The sequence below is a fragment of the Lemur catta genome, unplaced genomic scaffold (genome assembly GCF_020740605.2).
Source record: "Lemur catta isolate mLemCat1 unplaced genomic scaffold, mLemCat1.pri scaffold_55_ctg1, whole genome shotgun sequence".
Taxonomy (NCBI): Eukaryota; Metazoa; Chordata; class Mammalia; order Primates; family Lemuridae; genus Lemur; species Lemur catta.
The window spans coordinates 1-13,823 of NW_025423860.1; positions in this window are offsets into that span (position 1 = coordinate 1).

Here is a 13,823-nt window from a genome sequence, read left to right on the forward strand (position 1 = left end):
AGTATCTGCGGGGATTTGCAATATTGCTAAAATCTTAGATTGGAAAAATCGCCAGAGTCATATGTAGGAATGTTAACATTCACTTAATGAAAGCAACTATCAGGGGGGGTTTCCAGGGTTGCTATACTCTAGTTTGGATGAAGTGTGACAGTCATATATAGGAAGGCTTACATTCACTCAGAGAAAGCAATTATGGATGGGTGCATTGTAGGCATGCTAAACTCTAGTTTGAAAAAATTTCGAGAGCCATGTATATGAAAGCTTACAGTCACATAGAGAAAACAACTACTGGGGGTGGTGTGTAGGCTTGTTAAACTCTAGTTTGGAAGAAGTGCCATAGTCATATATAGAAACGCTTAAATTCATTCAGAGAAAGCAGCTGTTGGGGATTGTTTTGTAGGCTTACTCAACTGTAGTTTGGAAGCAGTATGAGAGTCATATATAGGAAGGTTTACATTCACTCAGAGAAAGCAATTCTGGGGGTGCTTTGTAAGCATATGAAACTAGCTTGTAATGCTTGCAACAGTCATACATAGGAATGCTTAAATTCACTCAGAAAAAGCAACTATGGGAGGGGTGTTTCTAGGCATGCTAATCTCTACTTTGGAAGAAGTTCGAGAGTCACATATACGAAGGCTTATATTCACTCAGAGAAAGCAGCTATGGGGGGTGTTATTTTGGCATGCTAAACTCTTGTTTGGAAGAAGTACGAGAGTCATATATAGGAAAGCTTACATTCACGCAGAGAAAGCAACTACAGGGTGGTGTTAGGTAAGCATGCTAAACTCTAGATTGGGAGATGAACCAGAGTCCTATTTAGGAAAAGTAACAGCCACTTAAAAAAAGGAACTGTCAGTGGGTGGTTTGTAGGTCTGAGAAACTCTACTCTGGAAGAAGTGTGAGAGTCATATATGGGAATGCTTACATTCACTCAGAGAAAGCAACGACGGGGTGGTGGTTTGTAAGCACACTAAACTATAGTTTGGAACAAGTACTAGTCATATATAGTAACGCTTACATTAACGCAGAGAAAGCAACTATGGGGTAGTGTTTGTATGCATGCTAAACTTTAGTTTGGAGAATTTCAAGAGTCATATCTAGGGAAGCCTATGGTGACAGAGAAAGCAACACTCGGGGTGTGGTTTGTAGGCCTGCTAAACTCTATTTTCAATGAAGTGTAAGTGTCATGTACGGGAACGCTTGTATTCACTCAGAGAAAGTAACAATGGGGTGGTGGTTTGTAGGCATAATGAACAGTAGTTTGGAAGAAGTACGAGAGTCATATATATGAATGCTTACATTCACACAGAGAAAGCAACTATGGGGTGGTGTTAGGTAGGCATGCTAAACTCCACTTTGGGAGAAGATTCAGAGTCCTATTTAGGAAAGGTAACATCCACTTAGAAAAAACCAAGTGTTGGCGGGTGGTTTGTAGGCCTGCAAAACTCTATGTTGGTTGAAGCATGAGTCATATATGGGATCGTGTCCATTCACTCAGACAAAGCAACGATGGGATGGTGGTTTGTGGCCATAGTAAACTCTAGTTTGGAAGACGTACAAGTCATATACAGGAACGCTTACATTCACTCATAGAAAGCAACTGTGGGGTGCTGTTTTTTAAGTATGCTAATTGCTATTTTGGAAGAAGCTCAAGAGTAACATATAGGAAAGGTTACAGTCACTTAGAGAAAGTAACTCTCGGGGGGTGGTTTGTAGGCCTACTAAACTCTAGTTTGGAAGAAGTACAAAAGTCATATATGGGAATGCTTACATTCACTCAGAGAAAGCAATGATAGGGTGGTGGTTTGTAGGCACTGTAGTTTGGAAGCAGTACGAGAGTCAAACATAGGAACGCTTACATTCACGCAGAGAAAGCAACTGTGGGGGGGTGTTTTCTAGGTATTCTAAACTCCAGTTTGAATGAAGTGTGGGCGTCATATATAGGAAAGCTTAGAGTTACTTAGAGAAAGCAACTCTCGGGCTGTGGAATGCAGGCCTCCTAAACTCTATTTTGGATTAAGGGTGAGACTCATATATGGGAATGCTTACATTCACTCAGAGAAAGCAATGATGGGGTGGTGGTTTGTAGGCAAACTGAACTGTAGTTTGGAAGAAGTACAAGAGTCATATATAGGAACGCTTACATTCACACAGAGAAAGCAACTATGGGGTAGTGTTTGTACGCATGCTAAACTACAGTTTGGAGGAATTATGAGAGTCATATGTAGGGAAGCTTACAGTGACTTAGAGAAAGGAACTCTTGGGGAATGTTTTGTAGGCCTGCTAATCTCTACTTTCAATGAAGTGTAAGAGTCATATATGGGAACGCTTACATTCACTCAGATAAAGCAATGTTAGAGTGGTGGTTTTTAGGCATACTTAACTGTAGTTTGGACAAAGTAGGAGAATCATATATAAGAATGCTTACATTCACGCAGAGAATTCAACTATGGGGTGGTGTTTTGTAGGCATGCTATACTGTAGTTTGGAAGAAGTTCGAGAGTCTTATATAGGAAAGATTACAGTCACCTAAAGAAAGGAACTCTATGGAGGTGGTTTGTAGGCCTGCTAAACTCTAATTTGGATGAAGTGTGAGAGTCATACATGGGAACGCTTATATTCACTCAGAGAAAGCAATGTCAAGGTGGTGGTTTGTAGGCATACTAAACTCTCGTTTGGATGAAGGGTGAGAGTCATACATGGAAATGCTTACATTCACTCTGAGAAAGCAACTATGGGGTGGTGTTCGCTAGGCATGCAAATCTCTAGTTTGGAAGAAGTTCAAGAGTAATATATAGGAAAACTTGAGTTACTTAGAGAAAGCAACTCTCGAGGGGTGCTTGCTAGGTCTTCTCAATTCTATTTTGGAAAAAGTATGAGAGTGCTTTATGGGAATGCTTACATTCATGCAGAGAAAGCAACTATGGGGTGGTGTTTTGTAAGCATGCTAATCTCTAGTTTGGAAGAATTTCAAGAGTAATATATAGGAAAGCTTACAGTCACTTAGAGAAAGCAACTCTCCGGGGGTGGTTTGTAGGCTTGCTAAACTACTTTGGAAGAAGTGTAAGAGTCATATTATGGGAACACTTACATTCACTCAGAGAAAGCAACGATGCGGTGGTGCTTTGTAGGCATCCTAAACTCTAGTTTGGAAGAAGTATGAGTCGTATATAGGAATGCTTACATTCACGCAGAGAAAGCAACTTTCTCTGAGTGAATATAAGCGTTGTCATATATGACTCTTACACTTCATTGAAAATAGAGTTTAGAAGGCCTACAAACCACTGCCCGAGAGTTGCTTTCTCTAAGTGACTGTAAGCTTTCCTATATATTACTCTTGAACTTCTTCCAAACTACAGAGTAGCATGCCTACAATACATCACCCCATAATTGCTTTCTCTGCGTGAATGTAAGCATTCCTATATATGACTCTTGTACTTCTTCCAAACCAGAGTTTAGTATGCCTACAAACCACCACCCCATCATTGCTTTCTCTGAGTGAACGTAGGTGTTCCCATATATGACTATCGCAATTCTTCCAAACTGGAGTTTAGCAAGCCTACAAACCCACGGACCCCACTCCATCTTACCATGGGCATGGGCCCCTGCCTGTCACGCAGGACTCAGGCGGGCCTCATCTCACACATGGCATTGCTGGAGTGTGGGCTTGCTTAACTCTGAGAATGGAAGAAGTGGTGAGAATTAGTGTTAGGGTTAGGGGTCAGGTTTTGGGGTTAGGGTTTAGGGTTAGTGTGAGGGTTAGAGGTTAGGTGTTAGGGTTGGGTTTAGGGTTAGGAGTTAGTGTTAGTGTTAGGAGTAGGGGTTAGTGTTAGGGTTAAGGGTTAGAATTAGGGTTAAAGGTTAGGGTTAGGGTTACGTGTAAGGGTTAGGGTTAGGGTTATGGTCAGGGTTAAGGGTTAGGGTGAGAGTTTATGGTTAGTGTTATGGTTAAGGGCTAGGGTTAGGGTTAGAGGTTAGTGTTAAGCGTTAGGTTTAGTGTTAAGGGTTAGTGATAGGGTTAGGGTTAACTGTTTAGGTTAGGTTTAGGTTTGAGGGATAGGATTAGGGTTTTTGGTTTAGTTTTAAGGTAAGGGTTAAGTGTTCTGGTAAGGGTTAGTGTTAGAGTTAAAGGTTATGGTTAGGGTTAGGGGTTAGGGTTAGGATCGGGGTTCCAGGTTAGTGTTAGAGTAAGGGATTAGGGTTAGCGTTATGGGTTAGGGTTAGGTTTAGGGTTAGGTCTAGGCTTTAGGGTAATGGTTAGGGTTTCAGTGTTACGTTTACGGGTAGTAGTTAGGTTTAAAATTATGAAATAGGGGTTGTTGTCAGGGTAAGTCATGCATTAAGGTATGTTTATGGGATTAAATTTTGCATGAGGGCTAGTTTTACGTGTATGGTGAGTAATAGATTTTGGGTTAGGTGTTATGTTTCAGGGTAGCGTTATGGGTTAGGGGTAGTGTTTACGCTTAGGACACGGGTCCTGGCTGCACTAGGGTGGTGGGTTAAGGGGCTGGGATTGTTAATGGGAACCCCCTCTATTGTACGCTGGTTATAGGCCCGCGGTTTTCATGCAGGACACAGTGGCAGAGCCTCCTTTCATGCATGGCATGGGAGGATTGTAGGCTTGCTTAACTCTGAGAATGTTAGAAGTGTGAGAATTATGGTTATGGTTAGGGTTAGGGGATTGCAGTTAGGGGTTAGGGTTAGTGTTAGGGTTAGGGGTTAGAGGTTAAGGGTTAGGGTTAGTGTTATGTTTAGGCGGTAGGTGTTAGGGTTAGGGTTAAGTATTAGGGTTAAGTGATAGGGTTAGTGTTAGCATTAAGGTTTAGGGTGAATGTTAACAGTTAGTATTAGGGTTAAGGGTTTGTATTAGGATTAGTGTTTAGGGTTAGGTTTAGGCTTAAGGGTCTGGGTTAGGTTTAGGGTTAATGGTTAGGTTTAAGTTTAGGGTTAAGAGTTAGGGTTAGGGTTAGGGTTAAGTTTAGGGTTAAGTGTTAGGGTTAGGGTTAGGGTTAACGGTTAGGGTTAAGGGTTAGGGTTAGGCCTAATGATTAGGGTTTGGGTTAACTGTTAGTCTTAGGGTTAAGTGTTAGTGTTAGGTTTAGGGTTAAGGGTAAGAGTGAGTGTTAACAGCTGGGTTAGGGTTATGGGTTTGGGATTAGAGGTTAGGGTTATTGTTAGGGTTAGGTGTTATGGATTAGGGTTTGGGGTAAGTGTAAGGGTTAGGAGTTAAGTGTTAGTTTTAGGGCATAGGGTTAGTGTTAGGATTAGTGTTAGGTTTTAGTGTTAGTGTTAAGGGTTAGGGTTAGGGTTAAGGTTTAAGATTAGATTTAATGGTTAAGGTTAAAATTAGGTTTAAAGTTTAGTGTTAGGGTTAACATTTACAGTTAGGTTTAGTGTTAAGGGTGAGGTTTAGGGTTAAGGTTAGGGGTTTGGTTTAGGAGTAGGTTAAAGTGTTAGAGTTAGGACTAGGGTTAGTGTTAAGGGTTAGTGTGCGGCTTAACGGTTAGGGTTAGAGTTAAGGGTTATGGTTAGATTGTAGGGTTAGGGGTAAGTTTTCGGTTAGTGTTAGGGTTAACGTTAAATGTTATTTTTAAGGTTAGGTGTTAGAGTTAGGTTTTGAGTTCACGGTTAGGGTTAGGGTTAAGTGTTAGTGTTAGGGTTAGGGGTTTGGGATAGGGTTAAGGGGCAAGGTTAGATTTAATGGTTAGTATTAGGGTTAAGATTAGGGTTAAGGGTTAAGCTAAGGTTTAATGGTTAGTTTTAGGGTTAAGTGTTAGGGTTAGGGTTAGGGCTTTGCGGATAGTGGTTAGTGTTTGTGTGAGGGTTAGGGGTTATTTGTTAGGGTTAGCGTTAGGGTTTAGGTTTAGGTTTAGGGCTAGGGGTTAGTGTTAGTGTTAGGACTAGGGGTGAGAATTAGGGTTAGGTGTAAGTGTTAGGATTAGGGTTAAGGGTTAGTGTTAGAGTTACAGTTAATTGTTAGGGTTAGGGTTAAGTGTTAGGGTTAGTGTGAGTGTTAAGGGCTAGGGTGAGTGTTGACGGGTAGGGTTGGGATAAGGTTTACGGTTAGGGTTAGGTGTTAAGTTAAGGTTTAGGATTAGGGTTAAGGGTAACTTTAATACGGTTAAGGGTTAGTACTAGGGTTAACTGTTTGTGTTAGGGTTAGGCTTAATGGTTAGGGTTACATTTATGGTTAAGTGTTAGGCTCAGGGCTTGTGGTTAGGGTTAAGGGTTAGGTTTAGGGTTAAGTTTTAGTGTTAGTGTTAGGGTTAAAAGTTAGGGTTAGGTTTAACAGTTAGAGTAGGGTTTAGGGTCAAGCAATAGGGTTAGGTTAGGGTTAGGGTTAACAATTAGGGTTAAGTTTAGGGTTAAGTGTTAGGTTTAAGAGTTAAGGTGAAGTTTAACAGTTAGTCTTAGGGTTAATTGTTAGGGTTAGGGTTAGAGCTTTGGTGATACGGGATGAGGTTCGTGTTAAGGGTGGGTGTTAGGCATTAGTATTTCGGGTTAGTTTTAGGATTAGGGGTTAAGTGTTAGGTTTAGGGGTTAGGGTTGGTTAGGTTTACAATTAGGTGTTAGTGTTAGAGTTACGGATTAGGGTTAGTGTAAAGGGTTAAGATTAGGGTTAAGGGTTAGGTTTAAATGTTAGGGTTTGGGTTACGGTTAGGGTTAGATTTAGGGTTAGGGCTTGGGCTAGCCCTAGGGCTAGGGATAGGGTTAGGGTTAGGGCTAGGGCTAGGGCTGGGTTAGGGCTAGGTTTAGGGTTAGGTCTAGGGGTATGGCTAGGGTTAGTGTTTGGGCTAGGGCTAAGGCTAGGGTTAGGGTTAGGGTTAGGGTCAGGGTTAGGGCTAGAGTTAGTTTTAGGGTTAGTGTTAAGGCAGGGACTAGTGCTAGGGCTACAGCTAGGGTTAGGGTGAGGGTTAGGGCTAGGGTTAGGGTTAGGGTTAGTGCTACGGTCAGCCTTAGGGTTAGGGTTAGGGGTTGGTGTTAGGGTTAGGGTTAGAGTTAGGGTTATGGTTTAGGGTTAGGGTTAGGGTTAGTGTTAGTGTTAAGAGTTAGGGTTAGCTTCAGGGTTAGGGGTTAGGGTTAGGGTTAGTGTTAGCATTAATGCTAGGGCTAGGCTTAGGGTTAGGGCTAGGTTTAGGGTTAGGGTTGCCGATTAGTGGTTATGGTTAGTGTTAGGGTTAGTCTTAGCATTAGGATTAGGGTTAGGGTTACGGTATAGGGCTAGCATTAGGGTTATGGTTAGCGTTAGGTGTTAGATGTTATGCTTAGGGTTAGTGTTAGGGTTAGGATTAGGGGTTAGGATTAGGGATAAAGATTAGGGTGAGGTTTAATTTCAGGGTTAGGATTAGAATTAGTGTTAGGGCTAGGGGTTAGGTTTAGGATTAGGGTTAGGGTTAGGAGTTAGGATTAGGTTTAAGGTTAGCATTAGGAGTAGGGTTAGCAGTTAGGGTTTGGGTTTTGGGTTAGGGTTAGGGTTATTGTTTGGAGTTAGGGTTTGGTTTAGGAGTCGGGGCTGTTAGGGTTAGTTTTAATTTTTGGGTTAGGTTTGACTTTAGTGTTAGGTTTTAGGGTTGTTATGTTTAGGGTTTGCGATAGTGTTAGGGTTAGGACAAGGGCTAGAGTTAGGGCAAGTGCTAAGGTTAGGGCTAGGGCTAGGGCTAGGTTTAGGGTTAGTTTTAGGGTCAGGGCTAGGGCTAGGACTACGTTTGGGGCTAGATCTAGGGCTAAGGCTAGGGTTAGCTCTAGGGCTAGGCATAGACATAAGGCTAGGGTTAGCCCTACAGCTAGGTTTGACCTAGGGTTAGGGTTAGCATTAGGGCTAGAGCTAGGGTTAGGGCTATGAGAATCATTAGTGCTAGGGCTAGAGCTAGGGCTATGGCTAGGGCAAGAGCTAGTGTTAGGTTTAGGATTAGGATTAGGGTTATTGCTAGGCCTATGTCTAGGGCTAGGGTTAGGGATTACTGTTAGGGTAAGGATTAGGATTAGGGTTATTGCTAGGCCTATGTCTAGGTCTAGGAGTAGGGGTAAGGTTAGGGTTAGGGTTAAGGTTAGGGGTTAGGGTTAGGGTTTATGGGTAGGGTTTGGGTTAGGGTTACGATTAGGTTTCGGGGTTAGGTTTAGGGGTAGGGTTAGGGTTACGGGTTAGGGTTAGGGTTAAGGGTTAGGGTCAGGATTAGGGTTAGTGGTTAGGGTTAGGTTTAGGGGTTAGGGATACGGTTACAGTTAGGTTTGGGGTTGGGGTTGGGGTTAGGGTTAGGTTTAGGGTTAGAGGTTAGGGTTAGGGTTAGGGGTTAAGGTTAGGGTTAGGGTTAGGGGTTAGGATTAGAGATAGGGGGTTAGGGTTAAGTTTCATGTTAGGAGTTTAGAGTAAGGTTTTGGGTTAGTGGTTTAGGGTTAGCATTAGCGTTAGGGTTAGGGTTAGGTGTTAGTCTTAGCAGTTAGAGGTTAGGGATATGGTTAGGAGGTTATGGTTAGTTTTAGGGGTTTATGGGGTTAGGAGTAAGGTTAGGGTTACAGTTAAGGTTAGGGGTTACGATTAGGGTTAGCGTTTGGTTTAGGGGGTTAGGCTTAGGGGGTTAGTGATAGGGGGTTAGGGTTATGGTTAGGCTTAGGGGTTAGGGTTAGGGTTAGTGTTAGGGGATAGGGTGGTTAGGTTTATGGTTAGGGTTAGTAATATTATTAGGGTTAATGTTAGGTATAGTGTTAGGGTTAGTGTTAGGGCTAGGGTTAGGGCTAGGGCTAGGGCTAGGGTTAGGTTTAGGGTTAGGCTTAGGGTTAGGTGTTACTGTTGGGTTAGGGTTAGGGGTAGGTTTTAGTGTTAGGGTTAAGCTTTAGAGTTTGACTTAGGGTTAAGGGTTAGTGTGAAGTTTGGGAGTTAGTCTTATGGTTAATTTTTAGGATTAGGGTTAATTGTTTGGGCTTAGAGTTATTGTAAGCATTAGGTGTTAGGGGTTAGGTTTTGGGGTTAGTGCTAGGGTTACAGGTTAATTGTTATGTTTATGGGTTAAGGTTAAAGTTAAATTTAGGGTTAAAGGTTAGTGTTAATGTTAAGTGTTAGGGTTAGGGTTAAGAGTTAAAATTAGACTTAAGTTTTATTGTTAGGGTTAGGTTTAAATATTAGTGATAGGGTTAATTTTTACTCTTAGGTTTAGGGTTAAAGTTGAGCTTTAGGGGTAAGATTAGGGGTTAGAGTTAGGGTTAAGTGTTGGGGTCAGGATTATGATTAGGGTTAAGTTTTAGGGTGAGGGTTAATGCTTAGGGTTAGGGTAAGGGTTAGGTTTAGGGTTTAGGGTTAGGGTTAAGGTTTCATGTTAGCGTTAGGTTTACAGTTAAGGGTTATGTTTACAGTTAAGTTTTAGGGTTAGGTTTACGGTTCATGGTTACAGTTAGAGTTAGTGGTTAGGGTTAGGAATAGACTTAGGTCTAACCCCCCTAGGTTAAGGATTAATGTTAGGGTTAGGTGTTGGTGTTGGGATTGTGGTTGGGTTTGGGTTTGGGTTGGGGTTATAGTTAGGATTAGGGTTAGGGTTTGGGGTTGGGGATGGGGTTGGGTTAAGGGTTGGGGTTAAGGTTAGGGTTAGGGGTTAGGATTAGGGTTGGAGTTAGGGTTGGGGGTTAGGGTTAGGGTGAGTGTTAGGGTATGGTTAAGGTTAGGGTTAGTCATTAGGGTTAGAACTGAGGTTTAGGGTTTAGAGTTAGTGTTAGGGTTAGTGTTAGCGTTAGGGTTTAGGGTTGGGGATGGGGTTGGGTTAAGGGTTGAGGTTAAGGTTAGGGTTAGGGGTTAGGATTAGGGTTGGAGTTAGGGTTGGGGGTTAGGGTTAGGGTTAGTGTTAGGGTATGGTTAGGGTTAGGGTTAGCCATTAGGTTTAGAACTGAGGTTTAGGGTTTAGAGTTAGGGTTAGGGTTAGTGTTAGGGTTAGGGTTAGGTTTTAGGGGTTAGGGATGCGGTTAGTGATTAGGGGTTAGGGTTAGGTTTAGGATTTGGCTTAGATGTTAAGGTTTGGGGTAGGGTTAGGTTTAGGGGCTAGGTTTAGTATTAGGGTTAGGGTTAGGATTAGGGTTAGGGTTCGTATTAGCTGTTAGGGGTTAGGGTTAGGGGTTAGGGGTTAGGGTTAGGGTTAAGGTTAGGGTTAGGTTTAGGCTTTAGTGTTAGAATTAGGGTTAGATTTAGGGGTTAGGTTTAGGGTTACGGTTAAGTGTTAGGTTTAGTGTTTGGGGTTAGATTTGTGGTTATTTTTAGGATTTGTAGTTAGAGTTAGGTTTAGGTGTTAGGATTAACGTTAGGGTTAGGGATTAGGGATTCTGGTTGCGGTAACAGTTAGGGGTAAATTTAGGGTTAGGATTACGGTTAGAGGTTAGGATTAGGGTCAGGTTTAGAGTTTAGTGATAGGGTTAGTGTTTGGGGTTAGGGTTAAGGTTACAGTTAGAGGTTAGGGTTAGGGTTAAAGATTAGGATTAGGATTAGGATCAAGGGATATGGTGAGGTTTATCAGTTTTTAGGGGTAAGGATTAGGGTTAGGGGTTATTTTTAGGGTTCATTTTTTGGCTTAGGGTTAGGTTTAGAGTAAGTGTTAAGGTTCTGGTTAGGGGGTTATGGTTAGGTTTAAGGTTCAGGGTTAATGTTAGGGTTAGGGGTTAAGTTTAGGGTTAGGGTTAGGGAAAAGTGTTAGCCTTACAGTTAGGGCTTAGTGTTAGTGTTAGCGGTTAGGTTTAGGATTAGGTTTAGGGACAGGCATGAGGTAAGTGTCAGAGGTAGTGTTAAGTGTTAAGGTTAGGTTTAATTGTTAGGGTTAGGATTAGTATTAAGTGTTTTGGTTAGGGTTAGGGTGTAGTGTTAGGGTTAAGGATTAAGAGTTAGGGTTAGGTTTAGACATTAGGGTTAGCATTAGCTTTTAGTGTTAAGTTTTGTGTTTAGAGTTAGTATTGGGCGTTAGTGTCAGTGGTTAATTTTAGGGTTTGGGGTTAGGGTTAGTGTTAGGGCTTAGATTTAGCAGTTAGTTTAAGGGCACAGGACCAGTATAATCTATGGTGTGAGGGGTCCGGACAGGGTCACCGTGACACTACACCATCGTACACTGGGCCTTGGGCCCTGACTGTCATGCAGCACTCAGGTGGAGCCTCATCTCACGCATGGTATGGCTGGATTGTAGGCATGCTTAACTCTGAAAATGGAATAATTGTGAGAAATAGGTTTAGGGGTTAGGAGGTAGGGTTAGTGTTAGGGTTAGGGGTTAGGGCTTACATTTAGCATTAGTGTTAGTGTTTAGGGTTTGGGTTAGGGTTAGGGTAAGGTGTTAGGGTTAGTATTAGGTTTTACAGTTAACATTAGGTTTATTTTAGGTGTTATTTTTAGGGTTGGGGTGAGGGATTAGGGTTTCAGATTCAGATTAAGACATGGGCCCTGTATGATCTATCAGGGTTGGGGAACTGGGAAGATAGCCTGGGCCCCACTCCATTGTACACAGGGCATGGGCCCCAGCCTTTCATGTAGGACACAGGGGCATAACCTCATCTCATGCATAGCATGGGTGGATTGTAGCCTTCTTTAACTTTTCAAATTGAAGAAGTCTGAGAATTAGATTTGGGGTTAGAGTAAGGGGTTAGGATTAAGGTTAGGGTTAGCTGTTAGGGACTAGGATTAGGTTTAGGGGTTATGGTTGAGGTTAGAATTAGGGCTAGGGTTACTGTTATAGTTAGGGATGAGGACTATGTTTAGTGGTTAGGTTTAGGTTTAGGGTGAGGGGTTAGGGTTAGGGTTAGGGATTAGGGTTAATGTTAGCAGTTAGATTCATGGGTTACGGTTAGGGCTAGGGGTTCGGATTAGTGTTAGGGTCAGGGCTTAGGTTTACTGATTAGTGTTAGTGCAAGGGCCCTGTCTAATCTATGGGGCACTAGGGGTGTGGAGCATGGCTGCATCCCCACTTCATTGTACCCTAGGCCTTTAGGCTCTGACTGAGTGTCACGCAGGTCTCAGGCAGAGCCTCATCTCACGCATGGCATGGCTAGATTGTAGGTTTGCTTAACTCCTAGAATGGAAGAAGTGTGAGCATTAGATTTAGGGTTACGATTAGGGTTAGGGTTTAGGATTAGGTTTAGTGTTAGTATAAAGGGTTAGGGTTCTGAATATGGTTAGAGTTTGGGGCTAACATTAGTGCTAGTGCTAGGGTTTAGGGTTATGGGTTAGGGTTAGGGTCATTGTTTGGTTAGGGTTAGGGCTAGGTTCATTGTAAGGGGTAGGGTTCAGGTCAGGGTTGTAGTTAGGGTTAGGGTGAGGGTTAGAATTTTAGGGTTAGTGTTAGTGGTTAGGTATTAAGTTTTTGGTTACACGTTCATGTTAGAGTTAGGGCTTCAGGGTTGGGATTAGGGTTAGCGTTAGGGATGAGGGTTAGTTTGAGAGGTTAACGTTAAGCTTAGGGTTAGGTTTAGGGGTTAGGTTTAGCCTTAGGGTTAGAGTTAGGGGTTAGAGTTAGGGATTACAGTTAAGGCATGGGCCCTATCTGCTCTAGGCAGGGTCGGGACTGTGAGCATGGCCGGTAACCCACTCTGTTGTTCCCAGGTCAGGGGACCCTGACTCTCATGTGTGACACAGGAACACAGCATCATCTCATGAATCGCATGTGTTGTTTGTAGGCTTGCTTATTTCTGTGAATGGAAGAAGTGTTAGAATTAAATTTAGGGTTAGGGTAATGGGTTAAAATTATGGTTAGGGATAGGCTCTGTGGTTAGGGTTTAGAGTTAGTGTTGGGTGTTAGGGTCAGGGGTTAAGTTTAGGGTTAGGGGTTAGGGGTAGTGTTAGGGCTTAGATATAGCGGTTAGTGTAATGGCAGAGGACCTGTCTAATTTATGGTGACAGGGATGTGGACAGGATAACTGCAACACCACATCATCATACCTTGAGCCTTTGGCCCTGACCCTCATGCATGATTTAGGCAGAATTGATTCTCATGCATGGCATGGCTGAGTTGTAGGCTTGCTTAACTCTGAGAATGGAAGAAGTGTGAGAATTAGGGTTAGGGTTATGGTTAGGGTTTTGGGGTTAGGAGTTAGGGTTAGTGTTAAGGTTAGGGGATAGGGGTTAGGGGTTGGGGTTAGTGTTAGGGTTAGGGGTCAGGTGTTAGGTTTAGGGGATAGGGTTAGGGTTATGTTTAGGGTCAGGGGGTTAGTGTTAGGGTTAGGGTTTGGGTTAGGTTTAAGGGTTAGGATTAGGGGTAATGGTTAGTGTTAAGGTTAGGTTTAAAGGTTAGGGTTAGGGTTAACGGTTACGGTGAGTTTTAGGGTTAAGTGTTATGGATAGGGTTAAGGTTCAGGTTAAGAGTTATGGTTAGGGTTAGTTTTTAGTGTAAAGGCTTAGGATTAGGGTTAAGGGTTAGGGTTAGTGTTAGGGTTAATCGCTAGTATTAGGGTTAAGCCTTAATGTTAGGGCTAGGGTTAAGGGTTAGGGTTAGGTTTAACAGTAAGTGTTAGGTTTAAGTTTGTGGGTTTGGGTTAGGGTTAATGGTTAGGGTTAAGTTTAGGGTCAAGTGTTAGGGTTAGGGTTAGGATTAACAGTCTTAGGGTTAAGTTTTAGGTTTATGAGTTTGGGGTTAGGGGTTAGGGTTATTGTTAGGCTTAGGGGTTAGAGGTTAGGCTTTGGGGTTAGTGTTAGATTTAGGGGTTAGGTGGTAAGTTTACAGGTTAGGGTTAGGGTTACGTTTAGGTTTAGGGGTTAGCGTTAGGGTTAGGTGTTAGGGGTAGGTTTAACAGTTAATATTATGGTTAAGTGTTAGGGTTGGGGTTAGGTTTAAAGTTTAGTGTTAGGGTTAAAGTTTACCGTTAGGTTTAGG